Source organism: Anguilla anguilla, chromosome 9, assembly GCF_013347855.1.
Source record: "Anguilla anguilla isolate fAngAng1 chromosome 9, fAngAng1.pri, whole genome shotgun sequence".
Taxonomy (NCBI): domain Eukaryota; kingdom Metazoa; phylum Chordata; class Actinopteri; order Anguilliformes; family Anguillidae; genus Anguilla; species Anguilla anguilla.
The window spans coordinates 14,915,315-14,932,549 of record NC_049209.1 but is presented as its reverse complement, the minus strand read 5'-3'; the positions used below and the strand labels follow the sequence as shown (position 1 = coordinate 14,932,549).

At 41.7% G+C, this 17,235-nt stretch overlaps 1 protein-coding gene and 1 non-coding gene across 4 annotated transcripts in view; both read left to right on the top strand.

Moving 5' to 3' along the window:
* The first annotated feature begins 279 nt into the window (after window positions 1-279).
* Window positions 280-351, top strand: trnae-uuc. Its single transcript has one exon. It is a non-coding gene; the product is annotated as a tRNA-Glu (tRNA).
* A 531-nt stretch (window positions 352-882) lies between these two features.
* elf1 (E74-like ETS transcription factor 1) overlaps window positions 883-17,235 on the top strand; it is a 53,724-nt gene continuing 37,371 nt past the window's right edge. Inside the window, exons 1-2 of one of the 3 annotated variants that reach the window (XM_035433517.1) lie at window positions 883-1,324; window positions 14,569-14,792. The gene's annotated coding sequence lies outside the window, so the exon portion shown is untranslated. Of the gene's footprint in view, window positions 1,325-10,513; window positions 10,623-14,568; window positions 14,793-17,235 lie in introns of those variants that run through there. The other 2 variants (XM_035433519.1, XM_035433523.1) reach the window with 2 other exon arrangements.

Sequence of the window (17,235 nt, the reverse complement as noted above, 5' to 3'; positions counted from 1 at the left end):
CGATACATTGTTTTTCGTCATGCTGTTCGTTCTCATTCCTCAAGCGCGACATACCGAAATACTAAGGTCGGCCACAAGGTGGCGACGAATAATGAAAAACATTCTAAAGACCGGTTTGTGCGTTGTTAAACCCAGGGAATTTTAAAGAAAAAATGTCCCTCAGATTTCCTCGGAATTGGCTACGAATTATTATTTTTTTATTACAGGTTGAATTGTATAACGGGATTTCAGTAATGATATTATCAATTTTAGGGCTCTGTGCATACATTGTTGAAAGAGTCCCATATGGTCTAGCGGTTAGGATTCCTGGTTTTCACCCAGGCGGCCCGGGTTCGACTCCCGGTATGGGAAAGTAGTCTTTTATTTTCAGATTCTTTTGTTCGAGAATTGGCAACGGTAAATGTTTATAAAGCTCCAAATAGTCGGTCGAAACAGTATTATTATTATTTATTTAATGATTCTAAGTGTTGTCTGCTTTGTATGTTTTCTTTTTGTATTCACTACCTTGTTATTGACATTTATTTCCAACTATATACTTTGTTACATTATGTAATAATTTGAGTAACATAACTGACTCCATTAACTGATTTTATATAGTACATAATCAAAATGTTACTTCTCGTAGCTTGTTGTGCCTCTGATGTACTCTCGTCACTAGGCGGGGCACAGAGTGGCAAACGAGCTAAAACAATAGGGGTTGTCACGAAGTTTGTGGCTATTTTAAAAACGTATATGCAAGACTGACACTATGCTCGCTCGAAGGTAGGCTTATTGCTTAATTAATATTTCTAGTGGTGTTATTACCAAGTTGATAGCGATTGCATGTTTGGGTTTGGTTTCAGGGGACTTTCAGCTTTAGAACTAACTAAAACTGCTGGAGTAACGCGCGTCCCGAGCAGAGCGAGAATCCCTGACTGTATTCGGGGGGAAATGTGGCTCGCCTACACCAGCCAATCGAAAGAGAATTGGTCTGAGACTCATAGCTGATAGGAAATCCCCACACACATTCACTGGCATTTAAACTGTGAAACAGCTGGCCCAACTCAAGAAGGAAATGTAACAAGTTGGACTGGGAAAGGAATTCGAATGCGGAGACGAAATAATTCATACTAATACTAATAGAATAAACGTTTAGTACCAACGTTACACGGATCGACGCTGTATGCCGTACTCCTACCCAATTGCCAGTGGCACTGGTGCTAGATGGCTAGTAAATTGGCGAACTGAACGTGGGAAGCTAGCGAGTTCAGCCACTTCACAGTAGTAAACTTAAAACGTCTAAGTGTTGCAACATCAGAAATCGTCATTTGCAAACTCCCTCACGGTAAGCCTGACTCGTGATGTTCTGACATTGTGAGTTGCAATGTAAAAAATGTTTTCTCTCATTATCCTAAATCTCTGCTAGCTAAATCTGGAGTGCCTGCTGTGTAAAAATATGTCACAGTTTTCTGCTCGTCCTTTACTCAACCTATCTAGCTATATTGTTGCATCTATAGCCTAGTAAAAACTTGTTTTGTAATTATTAAATCATGTTGTAAAGTTTGGAATTCCAAAGCTAGCTTGCCACAAATGTCCCTGGATGTGATAATTTTATTGCTGTAGGCATTCATCATTTGCTACAGTCAATATATTTTTTTTAATGTTTCACTGTTATTGGTTCATTTCGAATGTGTTTATCTTCAACAATTAATTATTTTCTGTATCAAACAAGGCAATATTTGCATGATTAACAATAACGGTGTGAAATGCTGAACTGTCTCCAACGTCCTATCCCAAAACATAACGGAGCCCTTAACTGCCTCTTGATCTGTTGCTACTTTTTTTTTGGTGGAGGAGTGGAATTTCAGTGTCACTGCTGAGCTGTTGTTAGCGTTGCTGTTGCTCGCAAGTTATCGTAGTGTTTGGGCTGTGTCATAAAACGAGGTGCGGTGTAACGTTACTACGCATTCCTAAGCGGTCATTTCTAGTAGCAATTCAGTTTTTATGAATTGTAAATCCATTCTTCCAGAAGCTCTTAATGTTTTCGACAAATAACGAACGGGTACGCATGTTATTTTATAAACCCGTGTTATCTGCCTGGGCATTTCCCACCACGGTTACGACCGGGAACTGTGGAACCTAAGACGACAATATCGGTAAAATTGCTCCTCCAAGTTTGTCTTGGTGAATTCTATCCCATCTGTTGTTAATGCCAGACGTTTACATTCACGGGTTAGGATTCTGACCTTGTGGGAGATTCAAGCCCGGCAATCCCCCTCACCATTTGTAGTAAGTTCCGTTCGACTTCGCAGCTCAGAGAATTAATTGCTGCTGTTTTTGCTCCCTTTCCCAGGGAGACACTTTCTCCAGAGCTCTGGTCAGCCCGAAGTGGGGATCAGCTGGTTCCACTGACTCACCCCTGCCGCCCACCCTCCTATCCCTGTGGCCTGCACATAATTGGACGTTTCGGTCTTCTGAAACTAATTATCCCCTGAAAGAGGGTCTAAATATACACATTTGGTGGATCGCTGGAGTCTGTTCTGTAGTGATGCTTCCTTTCAGCAACCCCCTTAATGCTTCTCCCCTATACTCCCATTTTCCCTCAGACCCTCCCTCCCTCTCACTAAACTTCAAACAGCCATGTGCGGTGACCCCGCTCTGCCTTTGAACCTCTAGCCAGAGGGATTTTTCAGCACAATGGGACTTGAGTTAACTGCCCTTTCCTTTCATGGAGGGTGGGGATTAAGATGCTGGAATGAAAATGGGAGGAATTAGGCATCAGTTAATAGTGTGTTGGGGCAGGCTTAATGCACAGCTGGCTGTCAAGTCAACCTAATGGAACCCCTGGTACTCTACGTCAATCGGGGAAGCCCCTGCCAGTAAGGCTCCATGGCCCAAGGATTTTACAGGAGTATGCCATAGACCACCATGTAGAAACAATCATTTCTGATTGAAGTACTTTTATCAGTATCAAATTCTTTACTTAATGGTCTCATTACCATTGATTTTTAGCATACCCAAAAGGCTAAGTCTTTTGCTCAGCGTCCAGCAGCTTTAAGAATCACAACCAGTCTGTGATTTGAGCTGAGAACAACGGAGCTGCACAGAAAGCTGCTTTATTCAGCTATCATCTGTAAGGATACAGGGCTCGTTTGCTTTGGTTGTGCAGGGCTGGGTGTTTCCTCTTGGCTGGGTGCGAGGAAATTTTCATTTTTAAAGATTTAGGTTGACAGGGGTACAGGGGAACCTGATGAAGGAGCCTTTTAAATATGGGTTGGTTCTTAAACTATACATTCCACCCAGTGCTTTTCAAGGATAGTTCTGCTTCTCAGAGGCGGTCCATTGTGAGAAGCAAAAGAACTGAGTGTCTGCTTGCTGTTTTCTTGATTTCCATCTGTTGTCTAGTAGGAAGTGTTGCTATGGTAAATTGTGGAGGAGGAGCACTGCAGTATCCGACACAAGTTGGCAACAATTGTTTGCATATGCTACTCTGACGTGGACGGAGATATCGAGTAGTTATCCTCGGAGGTAAAATAGGAATTCCTAGCAGTACGGAAAAGTATGTAATTTTAATTTTGGTCATTTGGACAAGTATGGAAAAAATGAAAGTATGGAGAAATGTTTGTATATTCTGTTTTCTAAAGTATAATTCAGAATTTGCAAAAATAAATTGATCATACAAGTGGTGTGTGTTTTGATGGTGTTTGAGCTGCCAGTATAGCCAAAATATTTACTATGGAAGTATAAATAGTGTGAACGTATTTGACATGGGAAACTTGGTTTTTGTTATGTAGTCTACATAGCCAAAACAGCTGATTTTGACCACGCAAACTCTTACGGAAGCATCAAAATAATGGCAGAAAGACATTAGGCTATGTATTCTGATGATGCATTAGTTTTGTGGGGGACAGATCTGTGGACATGCAGCATACAGTTAGCCTACCACATATAGGGTTGCCAGATTCAAATAGAACCACCAAGAACTGTGGACAAAAAGCCGGCCTGTTCTGACACTTTTAATGGAGAAAAACCGGTATGTCAATAATTTTCTGTTGGAATGCATCAGGGAGCTGAGGAAACTTATATGAAGTAATATGTATATAACAAAGAAATCCTCTGTGAGTTTTATATTCTCTTTGTATCAACACTGGCAGTAAACTCTGACCACAAACCTGATACAATATTCAACAGCAGTGTCACTTTGATACTTTTCTAATAACCACAGACATCTTTTTTTTTTAATCAAAGAGGAAACTCAAATTGTATGTGCCCTAAATGTGACTTTGTATCCTCTGCTTCAGGCTTGAGTTGTGTGGCTTGGTTTGATTCCATTGTGAAAACATATTGGTCTCATCATCTCTAAATTGGTTAACATGCAATATCAGCTGTTTTTGACCAGCCTAGTCCAACAGATTAATAGAACTGTGACCTGGTTGTAAAGCTACGCTCTACAGAATCATTTTCCTGCCCTGTGGGTGTGCAAGTGGAGAATATTTCCGGACACTGGGATGCCTTGAGAGACACACAAGATGCTAACAACTCTGGTGGCTGAGATCCAACTTGTTTCTCTGTTGGAAGTGTGTCTGTCTCTTATAACATGGCACAAAGAATTTTGCAGGGGATAGATCATAACTTTGAGCCTGTTCTTCTCTTCCTCGTGGCCTTACACTGATCATGGCTACTGGGGCCTAGATCTTTGTAGTTTATCTGGCCCCTGAGAGATTGGGGGCTGGATTAGCTACAAAGGCAGTGTAAAGCAACATCTGACATCTCCACTGTACAGCCAAAAGGCTTCAGGCTAAATATATACTGTAGGAACATTTCAAATGATACAGGGTCAATGGATCATGTGAGGGATCTGAGAATCTGAAATGTGTTCAGGATGGTGTTGCCAGAGTTGAAAATGGTGAACCCGGTCAAAGCCATTTGTCACGCACAATAAAATAAAAAAGTAGCCCGATTGGGCGGGAATCCTCCCAAGCTGGCCACACTGGTTCAGGACCACTTATGTGATCCAGTAAAGCACCATAGGTTTATAGCTTATCAATGTGATGTTTTGAAAGTGTGAGTCTGTAGCACAAGGCTGAACGATACAACGGCTGCATGCTGATGTGATTTCTGTCTGAGTGCAGGCCTGTTGTTTTGAAGCATGCCATTTAAATTTATACCACTGAACAGCCAGAAAATAAGTACCCGTTAAATTGTGGCTTTTTCAATATGGAGATATAAATTCTGCAGGCAGTATAAGTAGAACACGAACATGTACAGAAAAAGAACATTCTGTACTTGGGCTAGTGTTCATGGTAGTCACACAACTTTAGCAGTTAATTAAGGCTTTCAGCAGTAATTTGTTAAAGTTCCAATCATAAATGTTACCAGTAGTGCTGTGTTAATACTTTAGGTTTCTCACATTAAGCATGTAAGTTTGGTTAGAGTAGAAAATAAAACTCAATGCCAACATAAAGACTATCAACAAACTAAAGCTACGGGATAACGGCAGTCATTAAATGCAGATATCAACGTTTTTGCTGGTATGAGTCCCAGATGATGTTTGTCAAATGAACATTACTAAATCCACCTGGAACTGGAGTGTGGGTTTTTTTGTTTGTTGTTTTTTTCTTGGTTGAACAGCATACATAGATATTAGCTAGCTAGCTACAGATAAGCTACAAATTATTATTATTATTCCTGTTTTGATTTTGTACTTCTTAAAACTTGTCTTTGATTTTGTTGTAAAGCATCCTTGAGCACTTGTAAAAGTGCTATAATACTACTATTACTACTACTACTACTACTAATAATAATAATAATAATTACACTGTGTAATCAGTGAGGAGAATTGATAAATGGTACTCAGTCCTCGCTGGTTATGGGGTGCTAAAAACCAATGATTTTTAATTATTCCATGCAGCCTGATGCAGAGGGGAAGGCCATGTCATGTGCGTAACTTCCCTATTTTGTAACATATTTATTGTGATCTTATTTTCACTTCAGTTTTACAACAGCCAGACTGCCCAATGCTACTAAGAGGCTAAAGGCTTGATCTTGAATAATTAAGATGTTATTGCATTGTTTGTGGCGATTAACTCCATAATGGAAATTTTTCAACATAACCGTGAATTCCCTCTTTGTCCATTTCTGCAAGAGACAACAGAACCTGAGGGCAGGCCCAGTTGACTTGAGTTCACTTGTTTATGTAAAGACTTAGAGACACTCTTACCTTTACTTCTTGTTCTTCTGCCATTTCATGAAAACACTCTCACTTCTCTCCGATGGTAAGAGGCTCAACGCATGCTTTGGGATGACTTCTCTCAACCCTGCGAACACAGCTGCTGTCCTTTTCAAGTCACATTCCCTTTTGATTTGAAACGTGTCTGGCCTGTTTTTCCCAGTAGAGGCTTAACTGTTTTCCATAAGCTCAAATAGGTTGATGTCTGTCCCTTTTTGTTTATAACATAGGCTTTGTTGGTACAGCAGGTAGGTAGCATTGCTACATTAGAGGGGTCTGTCATTGAATTGTGGGGCTAGTGGCCTTGTGGCGTTTTAAGTGAAGGAGTGTCCACGGTGTGAGGAAGGAGTGTGTATTTGTGGAGCTTTGTGCGTGTGTGTGTCTGTGTGCATGCCTGTATATGCCTGTGCCTGTCTGTCTGCGTACAGTATGTGTGCGAGAGACTGGAGTGTTTGTGGAGGGAGTGGTACAACTGAGGACACTCAGTTCATCCATATGGGTCACTGATTCTCAGATGTTGTCCACAGTCTGTCTAGGCTGGAATGTGTGTCAAGAGGGAGTCTGTTCATGTGTGGAGAGTACAGTCAGCGCATTTGTGTCTTCCTTAGAGAAGTATGTTTAAGCTTGAATGGTCTTAGTTTTTCAGGGTTTTGCTTCCAACTTGTTTCTAGGCTGAAACAGAAGGCAGATGTCTGATTGTGAAATAATCTACCAAAACATAACATCTCATGTCATACTTTGCTCCCAGCTCTGTCTGCGCGTGAGTAGCTTTGCTAAAAACCATGTGGGATTTAATGTTTCTGGCCAATAGCTATGCTTTTGTCTGTTGCGATATCCACGAGTGTCTCTTATGCATTCCTGCATTTTAACCTTTTCAAAGTACAGGCAATACTGAATTCCATCCACCTACTTACGCTGAAACAAATAATCACTTTCCATTGGAAATAGTCTGCGGCTAGACTTCCGACCAGCACACAATATTAAATTTGCAACCTTAGATTTTTTTCTCACTTTGACGCCATAGTCCTGCATACGTTCGCCATCACTCAGATGTAGTTTGTGTCTCTGCCTTCTGCCTGCAGCATGGCATAGGGGAGTGTGTGTGAATACATTTGCTCACATGTATAACCAATGTTCTTGGAGAGGATCGGTCAGACGGGCAGTATTGCTGGCCTTTGTGTTAACCAGCCTAATATTGAGGGCCATGGAGAGATGTTAAGTTCTCCCCCACAGTCCTAGACAGGCAGAACACTTGCCTTGTTTAATGACAAATGACACAGGATCTGCCTCTGTCATGTTCACTGGTAAAGACTGCTGTTTAATAAATGTAATGGTACAAAATTAATTGTGTAGTCTTTTGATTAAACTCCAACTGTTCCATTCCTTAATTTTCACCCAAGTGCTCCTCATTAAACGGGTGCTCTCTGACAGTTCCTTGACAGCAGAGCAGTATTGACATCCACAGCGATGCCTAAATGCTTGTGTCGCCATTCCCACCCATCAGAGGCCCTTTACAACAGTCCCATGCGGGGGTTGTTGAACCCCAAACGGGTAAACGTGCTGCAGATGTGTTTGTTCAACAGTGAGTCACCGTTCTGTCTGCGGCCATGGAGTTCCACAGCTGCACCCCTGCATACCTCTTTATCAGTGCTGCCGGCACGTCTGGGTCTACAAGGGCAACATTTTGTAACCCTTCTAGGCCCAGACGTTCCGGCAGCCTCCTGGACTGCGTCTTTATTTGAGACTTTCTTTCTCTAGTTTCAAATCCCCCATCAAATTTGCCCATGCTAATTGTGGCAAACTCCAACTCAACATCCATTTGCAGATCAAGTAGACAAACTTTCACTTTTGTCAGAAGCATGTGACGTCAGCTGTCGATTTGTATCACACCGCAGTTCGCACAGAAATACGCCAGATGAAGACACTTCACGTGCAACTCAACAGGCAAACTAGCAGGCACCCAATTGGCCAGTGGGGGCTGACTGAGACCCTTCTATCTCTGGGTGATGCTTCGGCCAATTGTTTGTCACAGCCAGTGATGCAGTGAGCATATGATACCAGACCATGGAGCTTATCTATGCACTAGAACAGCAGCACCCACACGAGGTAGTCGACTACCCAGCAGCCCGTGCACACTGTCTTTCCTCAAAATGAATAAAAAATAATTTGTACTTATTTATTTATTTGTTAGGATCCCCATTAGCTGTGCCCTAAAGCACAGCTAGTCTTCCCAGGGTCAAACAGGCTGTACAACAGGCTGTACAAAATATATATTTTTCTGTCATTGTCAATATGTAGGCCTATATTATTTAGAGTTTTATGGTCCCAGAAGTGAAATAAAAAGTTTTTTAAAAAGTTGGCCTACTTAAATATGAGAAAAACCAAAATAGCGAATCATTCATGCAAGTTGGATCTGCGCCCTAGTGTCCTCTGAGGGGGTGGGGGTGGGGCGGTGGGGGGACTCAGGTAAAGTGTTTGGGTGGAACACTTTGTGCCATTTGTTTTTTTTTGTACTGGTATTTGGGGTGCATTTATCAGAACACTGTGATACATGTTTAGTGTCTCAGATACACAATATCCTGATTTAAAGAACCTGCAGAACCTAGGCCCATTGTGATCAAGACTTTTAATCCTTGTGAGATTTTGCCATGAAGCACACAGGGAATATTAGTAATTATTACTAGGGCTTTATTTAAATTAATCAGGGAACTTTAATCATGTTAATCAATTATTCATGCATGCTAAGTAGGCCCTATTCCTTGTATCCAATGCTAGCTGTAGTAGGCTACTGCTTTCCACCGCCCCCGTGGCCATGTTAATTGGCCGGGACCATTTGATGTAATCCGGACTGAAATTGAGTTAAGTGCTTTACTTTTTGATTCACTTAGTGCTGTTGACTTAAAACCAAGAGTTGTTTGCTCAGCGTTATGCTCCACAAGTCTAATTAAGTCAGGTAGGTGGTAGGAAGTTCATCCATTGCCACTTTATTTTTTAAATGATGTTATTTCACATTAAAAATACAGATCCGTTTTTATGTTAAATGAGTTTAAAATCACATCAATAGATGGTTAATTGGGCCATAAGTATGTTATCTGTCTACACCATTTATTACTCGTAGCTGGCTTCATTGTATCCATGGCATGGCTACAGTTGTCTACAAATTACACACCATAAATAACAGTCCACAGAAATCACACAAAGACGACCTATTCCCAGCACGGCTGGTGGTGCGAGTTTTATGTTATTGTCCCTCTTTTGTCAAAGCAATAGTTGGTTGATCCGACCATCAATATGTTACCTGTGTACAGCATTTATTGCTGATAGGACCTCAACTATTACTTTTGGCTAGCTTCTTTGTTTCCATGACATGGGTACAGTTGTCTACAAATTACACTCCATAAATGGCAGTCCACAGAAATTGTACTCTGATTACCCTGGCTGGTGTAGCGAATTTTATGTGACTGTCCCTGTGTGTGACTGTGCTTATGCAACTGCCTGCTTGTCTATGAACAACACGTCTGGAAAAGTTACAGACATGCTTGAATGAACTTGTTAATTTGATTGTCTTGCAATTAATTTCATAGGGAGGGGTAAGGTTCGCTTGTAGGCTCTCTGTGACCGTGGTTAGATAACTGTGGCAGAGAAATGTGTTCCTCTGAATATGATTCATTTGATGTCACTAAATATTACTCATAAAAGTAATAATATTACTTATTCTTACTCAAACACAGTACTTTTGTTTGTCAGCCTTTAGAACACGATATGTATTCCTGGAGTGCAGAGCTAGGGTAGAGGTTATACATTTGTTCACTTTAATAAGAAACAAATAGGTCTAAATTACACTGTGGACTAAATGCAGCGTCTTTTGAGAGTTCATGTTTATTGGCTGTCTGGAGGGCACATGGACAGGAAAGAGTTAATGCTCCCCTCTTCACTCCACCCGCCCAGTGTGTGCGGGTTTGTGTGTATGTGTGTGTGCGTGTCCTAGAGGTCTGTGCATCGAGGGCCTCGTTGGCCTGCTACCCCTGCCCTGCGCTGCTGTTTGTGCAACACATGGCTTTCCTGAATACCCAGTGACTCATAAAACGGTCATCACCTGACAGGAACGCGCTCACAAGCAGAGCTTTGTCCTCCATCCACTGCTGCGGGACTCCCCAGGTTTCTGTTTTTATTGCTGCATTTTCTTACTTTTTTTTTGTCTTTATTATGGACTGAATTTATATGGCACTTTTATCCAAATAAATTATATTTATTTGTTTTTTAATTATTTTTTTTAGTTGTGTCTTAGTCGATATGGACTAAAGCATTTTGATTTAGATTCACATTTGAAGTGGTTCCATCTACAACTGTGATGAAGTATCTCAGACTGCTGTGGGTACGTGGTACAATGCCAGAGGTGAACAGCATTATTAAGGTGAAGTACTGCTTCAGCTTAAATAAATGTTGCATTCCCAAAATGTGCTATGAGGCTTAAATGTATGTTGTCCTCAGAAGTACGGGGTCATGACTGTTAGTGAGAAAATAGTGAGTTCTTATTGAAAGTGCAGATAGGATTACAGTAAAGAAGAATATGAGCCCTGTCAGCACCTTGCAGCAAAAGTGTGGCATCTGCACTTAAAATGGGATACGTTGCAGAAAAAGGGTCCTTTTAGTGGCTTTGGTGTGTTTAGGTTGGACTCTGACTGTGCTGAGTGAAACTGAGCGACCTTTATTTTTAGGCTGCAAAGGAAAGGTGTGTCTCTGTGCTGAGCGAGTCACATGATTCAGCTTTGAGCGCTCCCGGGCCATAGCTCTCTGCAGTTTCGCAGTTCAGGGGAAACATGCAGGAAGGTGTACGTGTGTGTGTGTGTGTGAGTGTGTGCGTCTGACTGTGTCTGTGTGCTTGTTTGCGCATGTGTGTGTGTGTGCTTTTTCATGTGTTTGAGTGTGTGGGTGAGTGTCTCTGTGTGCTTTGTTTGTGTGTGTCTGTGTATGTGTGCTTGTTTGTGCGCATGTGTGTGGTTTGTGTTTGTGTGGGTGTGTGTATGTATGCTTGTTCCCATGTGCGTGTGCCTGTGTGTATGTGTGCTTGTTTGCATTAAGTTGACAGAATTCTGTATAGTGTATACTGTTAAGGCAGTCTGCATTGTCTGCATCTCTCTGACTTCAAGCAGGTGTCTTCCTCTTTTAAACTCATTTTAATGTTGCATCAAATTGATTTTTCTTGCTGTAAAATTTTAGCAGCCTTTAGCCATGTAATCATATATTGTAAACTGTAGTTTATCAGCTGCAATATCAGGAAAATATTCATTAATCAGCGATTGCACAAATGGCATAAATGGTCCCCCTGCTTACATTTTCCTTGCCTCGCTGTGAGCTGAAAAAACAGTTCTTTTCAAGAAACAAGAATTGAGAAATAACCAGAGGTGGTCATGATTTAAGTTATATCTGATACAGACGAGCACACAGAATTGGTCTTGAATACAGTGTTGTACATTTCCTACCCTGCTTTCATGTAGAAGATAGAGCCTTTTTCTGTTTTCCTGAATGAACTAGGGCCCCTAGTTGAAGAAAATGAGGGTTGATGTAAGGACGGGCGCCTGTACTTTCTTGGGAGTCCTGCGTCTTCTGTTTGTTATTCTACCCCTCAGGCTGCTGTGAGATCAATGAGAGAATGATGTCTTTGGCATCTGCCCTGGTACAAATTGGAGCATAACTTTAATCTTTTGTGTCCATTAATAAGTGCATCAGAGACGTTGATGCGATGGCCGGGCGTCTGTTGGAGGCCTTTAAATGGAAGTCAGACTGACCGTCGTCTTATGACAGAGAGGAAGTCAGTGGTCTGCAGAGCTGGGAAAAATGAAGATGAAATATACTGTAGGCTAACATTGTAGGATTTGTTTTTTATTGGACTTGGATTGGTTTTAGTGAGATGCTTTAATTATGTGAAAACGTTAACCTTTTCATATCTGCTACAAACACAGTACAAGTTAGATCATTTAACTTAGCCATGTCATCATATATTGTAAATATATCAGTTTGATGTCTCTTTTGAAATAAACTGGGATTGATTTGTTTATTAACCAGTAATAATGGATAAGTTCACATTTTTGCCCAATTAATATTTTAATATCAAAAAGGCAGGTCTTACTGGAAGCATACCAGTGTACTCATTGAGTAACACCTCCAGGCAAGTTTCACTCAATACACCAGAATGCACTTTGTAAAACATGGATTGACACATGCTGCTATGTATCAGGACTGCTATTTATACTGTCACGTATTTGGAATTTAAGAGTTTAGAACTTTGATTTTTTTTTTACCCCCTACAATACTTCAATGATTTAAAAGATGTTGTAATTGTGACGCATGATAGCGAAAAGTAATCATGTTTATCTTTTTGCCATCTTTCTTGATGATTTATAAAATGTGACATGCACAAGTCTGTAGACAGTTTTAAAGGATCATATTAATAAATGTAGCTGAATAGAATAATATTTGTTACTGGCTGTTTTGATTCAGTTGTGTGCTACATCCACAGCAAGGGCCAAGACGAGGAGTTTCTGGTGGGCCTGTCTGCAATCGATTATTTTTGTCTGGGTGAGCTCTTCATTTACACGATGCAGAAAACTGATCTCTGATTCTTAATGGACCTGGTGTCCAGGGTTTGGTATCAGAGATTGACGTAACACATCATCATCTCCTGGAGCTCAGAAGAACTGCTAACTTAATAACACAATGCAATCGCTTCAGGATTGCTTGTTTTTGTCTGATCTTGCTTGAATCATCACATCCTTCATGCCATCATTATTATTAAGAACAGAATATCGGCTATTAAGTACCATCAGAAATTGTGAACAGCTGATTATATTGCATATGCGAGCCAGTAATCGCTGTAACAGTAATACGCACATGCAGTGAGTGTCTTAATAGTAATCATTGGCGCTCATAAGTTACAGTGTGGCTCCAGTGCAGTAATGCTCATTATTGATGAACATCTTTGATTAGCCGAGTACTTAACTACGTACCCTCAGGGCTCTTGCACTAAACCCTCTCCCTCTGTCACCACCGCTGGTTAGCCCATCTGCTGTGACAGATTGACTGAATAGATGCTTTGAATAAGCAAGGAGCAATTTGCTTACAAAAGAAGTGTTTGCTTGCTTATCATTTGACCCACCCAGCTTATTGTTTACAGGGGGTCTGAAAGCCGTGAAACCACTCTGATTGGGGCACGCTGTCCTGCAGATGTCAAACAGAAGGAATGCATTTGGAGATGCAAATGACAGATAGCCTTTTATTTGCTTTGTTTAAAGCCTGAATTGAGGTTGTTCTGTTTGGAATGGGAAAGGGCCTTTGTCAGGTGAGCGGACGTGTTTGAGTTGGACAGCCTTTCTCAGAACGGGGTTGTGAGATGTAGTAAACCTTGGCCTGTAAACTCCCACTACCCCGGTCGTCGTCTGGACTGCTTCAGGTAAAGAAGTTTGTTAAACGCTGGTTTTCTGCATACGAGAGGGAATATTGCCACTACGTCTGATGTTAATTAGCTGCCTGGGCCTCTTGAGGTTTAAACGCAGCTGCTTACATCGCCCAGCGAACAGCGGTAGCTAGCACAGAGGAAGGCCTTGTGAGAAAAGGTTGTGTCCATGAATGTGGACCTGAAGATAAACGCCCGCTTGTGTTTTGAGTCACGCATTTCACTGAAAGTCTAGTCTCCGCCCAGAAACATGTAACAATCGAAGTGACATACTCTAGAAGCTTCTAACAGAAACCCTGATTAGTTGACAGCTTTTTTTTCAAACTGTCTGTTGCATCTGATCTCGGTCGGCAGGCAGCGAATCCTGGTGGATACAGAAAGGCAGGAGTATGTACAGTGTTCCTGAAAATTACAGTACAATAAACAACCTTACTGAGGTTGTTCCATAAACCTTTTTTTCTGTCATGCTGACTTTCTCTCACCATGTGATGTCGTCAGGCAGAATCTTTAAACTGCCCAATCCAGCTGTCTTTTAATGATCATGTGTGTAGCGAATGAGCAGCAGTTGAAGTTACAGCTGAGCCCTGTTGCTGCTTCTCCAGAGCGTTGCCCGTGACTCAGTCCAGGTGTTGCCTGCCTGCCGCTTAGTTAGGCCTGCTTTCCCCTCCCCCACCTGTGTCCCCAGCCAATCTCCACCCCAACAAGCATTCACCTGAAGGGATTTGCATGCCAAGTCAGGCTCTGCCGCTGATTGGCTAGCTGTGAGACTTGTGTTCTGTGCTCCCCTGCCAGTGGTTGGCTGTTCCATGACTCATTGCGAGAAGAACAAGTTGCTGCACCGCACTTCTCCTTTTTTTTATTTCCACCAGCAGCCATTGCTTCATCTTTTTTTTTCTTTTCATTTTAGTTTCGTTTAACTCCTTGGCAAGAGGAAGGGGCGAGGAGCAGTTTCCACGCTTGGAATATTCTGTTTTTTCCAGATGCAGTGTGGAATTATTTTCTCCAGTCATTTCTTTAATTGCTTCTGTTTCTGTTTGGATTTTTTTCGCCTGTTTGTGAAGACAGGTTCCACACCTTTTTTTTCAAATGGTCCTGTCATGGAGACTCAAATGAAAGTCATACTTCTCTGAGGTTAGTAATCTAAGCATCTCTGTCTGAAATAAAATAGGCTTATTTGACTGTTTAGAACTGAAATGCTGACAGAAGGATTTAGCTTGTCAAATGAGTTTCTGAAGGAAGATGATTGCTTCGGAGTACTTGTATAAAAATAAATTTGTTTAAAATATTAATTAGCATTACCGGGCAACCAGCGCTTCAATTGTCTGTCAGAAAACAACCTATGAAGTTTTGTTTTTGATGTCATATGTTGTTATGAGGGTTTGTTTCATACCTGTTTTAAGACTTGAGGTGCTGAATGTAGTATAGCGCAAATAAACATGGTAAACAAAATGGAAACCTCGTAGGCGGTTAGACTATATTCATGCAAAGCATGCTTCATTATGCTGTATTTTCTATTTTAAGCAGCAGTGGTATTTTATCCCCAATTGTTTTAATTTTAATGTTAGGTGAAACAATATGAACCCCTTGCGTGCCCCAAATTGACAGTAGAAGCTCAGCTGAAAATTAAAATTCATATCTTGGGTTGTTATGGACTGGGAAAGCATGTTTCTCGTTGTTCTCACTAGACTTTCAAAGCAAGGGTGGGAACCATGTTTCGCAAGTCTATTGGCCAAGCCTACCTGGCATTCTACATCTTAAAGTTACTGGGTACCTTTTCCCAAATAGATTTTTTTCTTTTGGGTGGCCCGTTGTACAGTAATCCGTGTAAGTTCAAGCAGAGTTGAGTTGACGTGCACGAAAGCAATAATAAAGATTTACACAAATGATTCATTACCAAGTAAAATGTTTTCCCTTATTTGACCCCTGTAAAGGGAGATGCGTTGTTTTTTTTCTTACAGCAACATTATAATTTGCACTGTTGTGCCAGAAATAGTTGAAAATGAGGCATCCTTATCAGGACTTCAGCACAGGAATGGAGAATGAATGTGGCTCATCCTGTTGTGCTCGGGACCATGGAGGGATTCTCCATAGGATTCAGGTAGCTTAAACGACTAGGCCATGTTTTAGCTTATAGAAAAGCACTAGGGCCTAAAACAGGGTTAAATTGTGTTTGGTTGCGCTCTTAGCCGCAGATGAAAGCACATTTCCTGTTTCTTAATAAAAGCCCCCCGCTATATGTCTCTCTGGTTTTCTGTGCTTCTCTCTGTTTGCAAACTCACTGGCACTTCTCATGTAAAACTGCCTCAACCGCCTACCCATCACTTACTGCTCCATTTTTCGAACGTGTGGCTTTCACTTTAAAATCTGACTCCTACCCCGCCGGTTTTAGGAAGGAAACTAGCTTCCACATCCAGCATTCCATGAATGTACTGTATGTTCCATCACTGGATTGAGCTGTACTGTTCACAATACACTCTGTTTGCCTGCTGAGGCAAGTTACCACTTCAAATGGCTTCGGCGCCAGGGCTCACTCAAATTGCTTTCTGCCACTGGCATGCAGTGCCTGGTCAAACGTATTAAAGAAGGAAGCATGAAGCGTCCTGCTTAAATGCATAATACATATTTTTTCCTGTGTGTTGAAGAATAAAAGGTATCATTTTGTACTTTGAAAACCCTCCTGGCCCATTCAGACCTGTTCTACAGAATAGGCATTTGTAGCCTTCGGCTTCTTGTCTCAGGCCAGCCCGGCCTATCAGCAACAGTTTTGTTCGTAACCAGAGAAGGGTGTGCCCCCAGCCCATTCACGCTCTCCGAGTACCCCCCAACCAGGACACTGGCAAATTTAGGCTTGGATTCGAGCTTGGCATGTTGTCAAAACCCACGTTAAACGCAGAGTACGTGCAGAAAACAATATGAGCCAGGCCACAAGGGAGGTTTTCATAACACATTACCCTCATGCCCAGGGAATGTGGATGATTTCTTAATGTTATAAATGGGGATATTTGCATTGATAAACAACCTGAAAACAATCTGTGGAAGAAAAACGCTACTGTATTTTGGACTAATGCTACTGTATCTACCTTGTACTTCCATCAACACTACCAGCATGCATTCTGAAGTTGCGTTCTGAAACTTGACATAGTTTTTTATCATTTGGCCCCATTTTGGGGTGAGAGGGGTGGAGATTTACAAGCTGGAGCATGAGGTTAGGTCCTCTCAAAGTCAACAGTCAGCAGGCTGCTGCTGTAAAGCAGATCATTAGGCCACCCTGTGGGCTGTTGGGGGGCAGGTGTTGGGAGGCGGGGAGGGGGGGAGGGAGGTGGTGGCAGGGGGGGGAGTATTCACTGGACTCAGTTTGGCCTCCCAAAATGTTGAGTAGGACCTTGGTATCTCACAGAGCTTGTGGTTTCAAGGGTTGGGCTGCTTGTTACAGATTTTTTTCCCCTTTGCAGCAGGTTTTTTTTTCACCGACATTGAACCGAAAGGCACTTCAGCACAGAGGAGGACAGGCTAAATATTCTTTGCGTTCTGTGTATGTGCTCAGCTGGCTTTTCTTAACCACGTGAAAATGTCA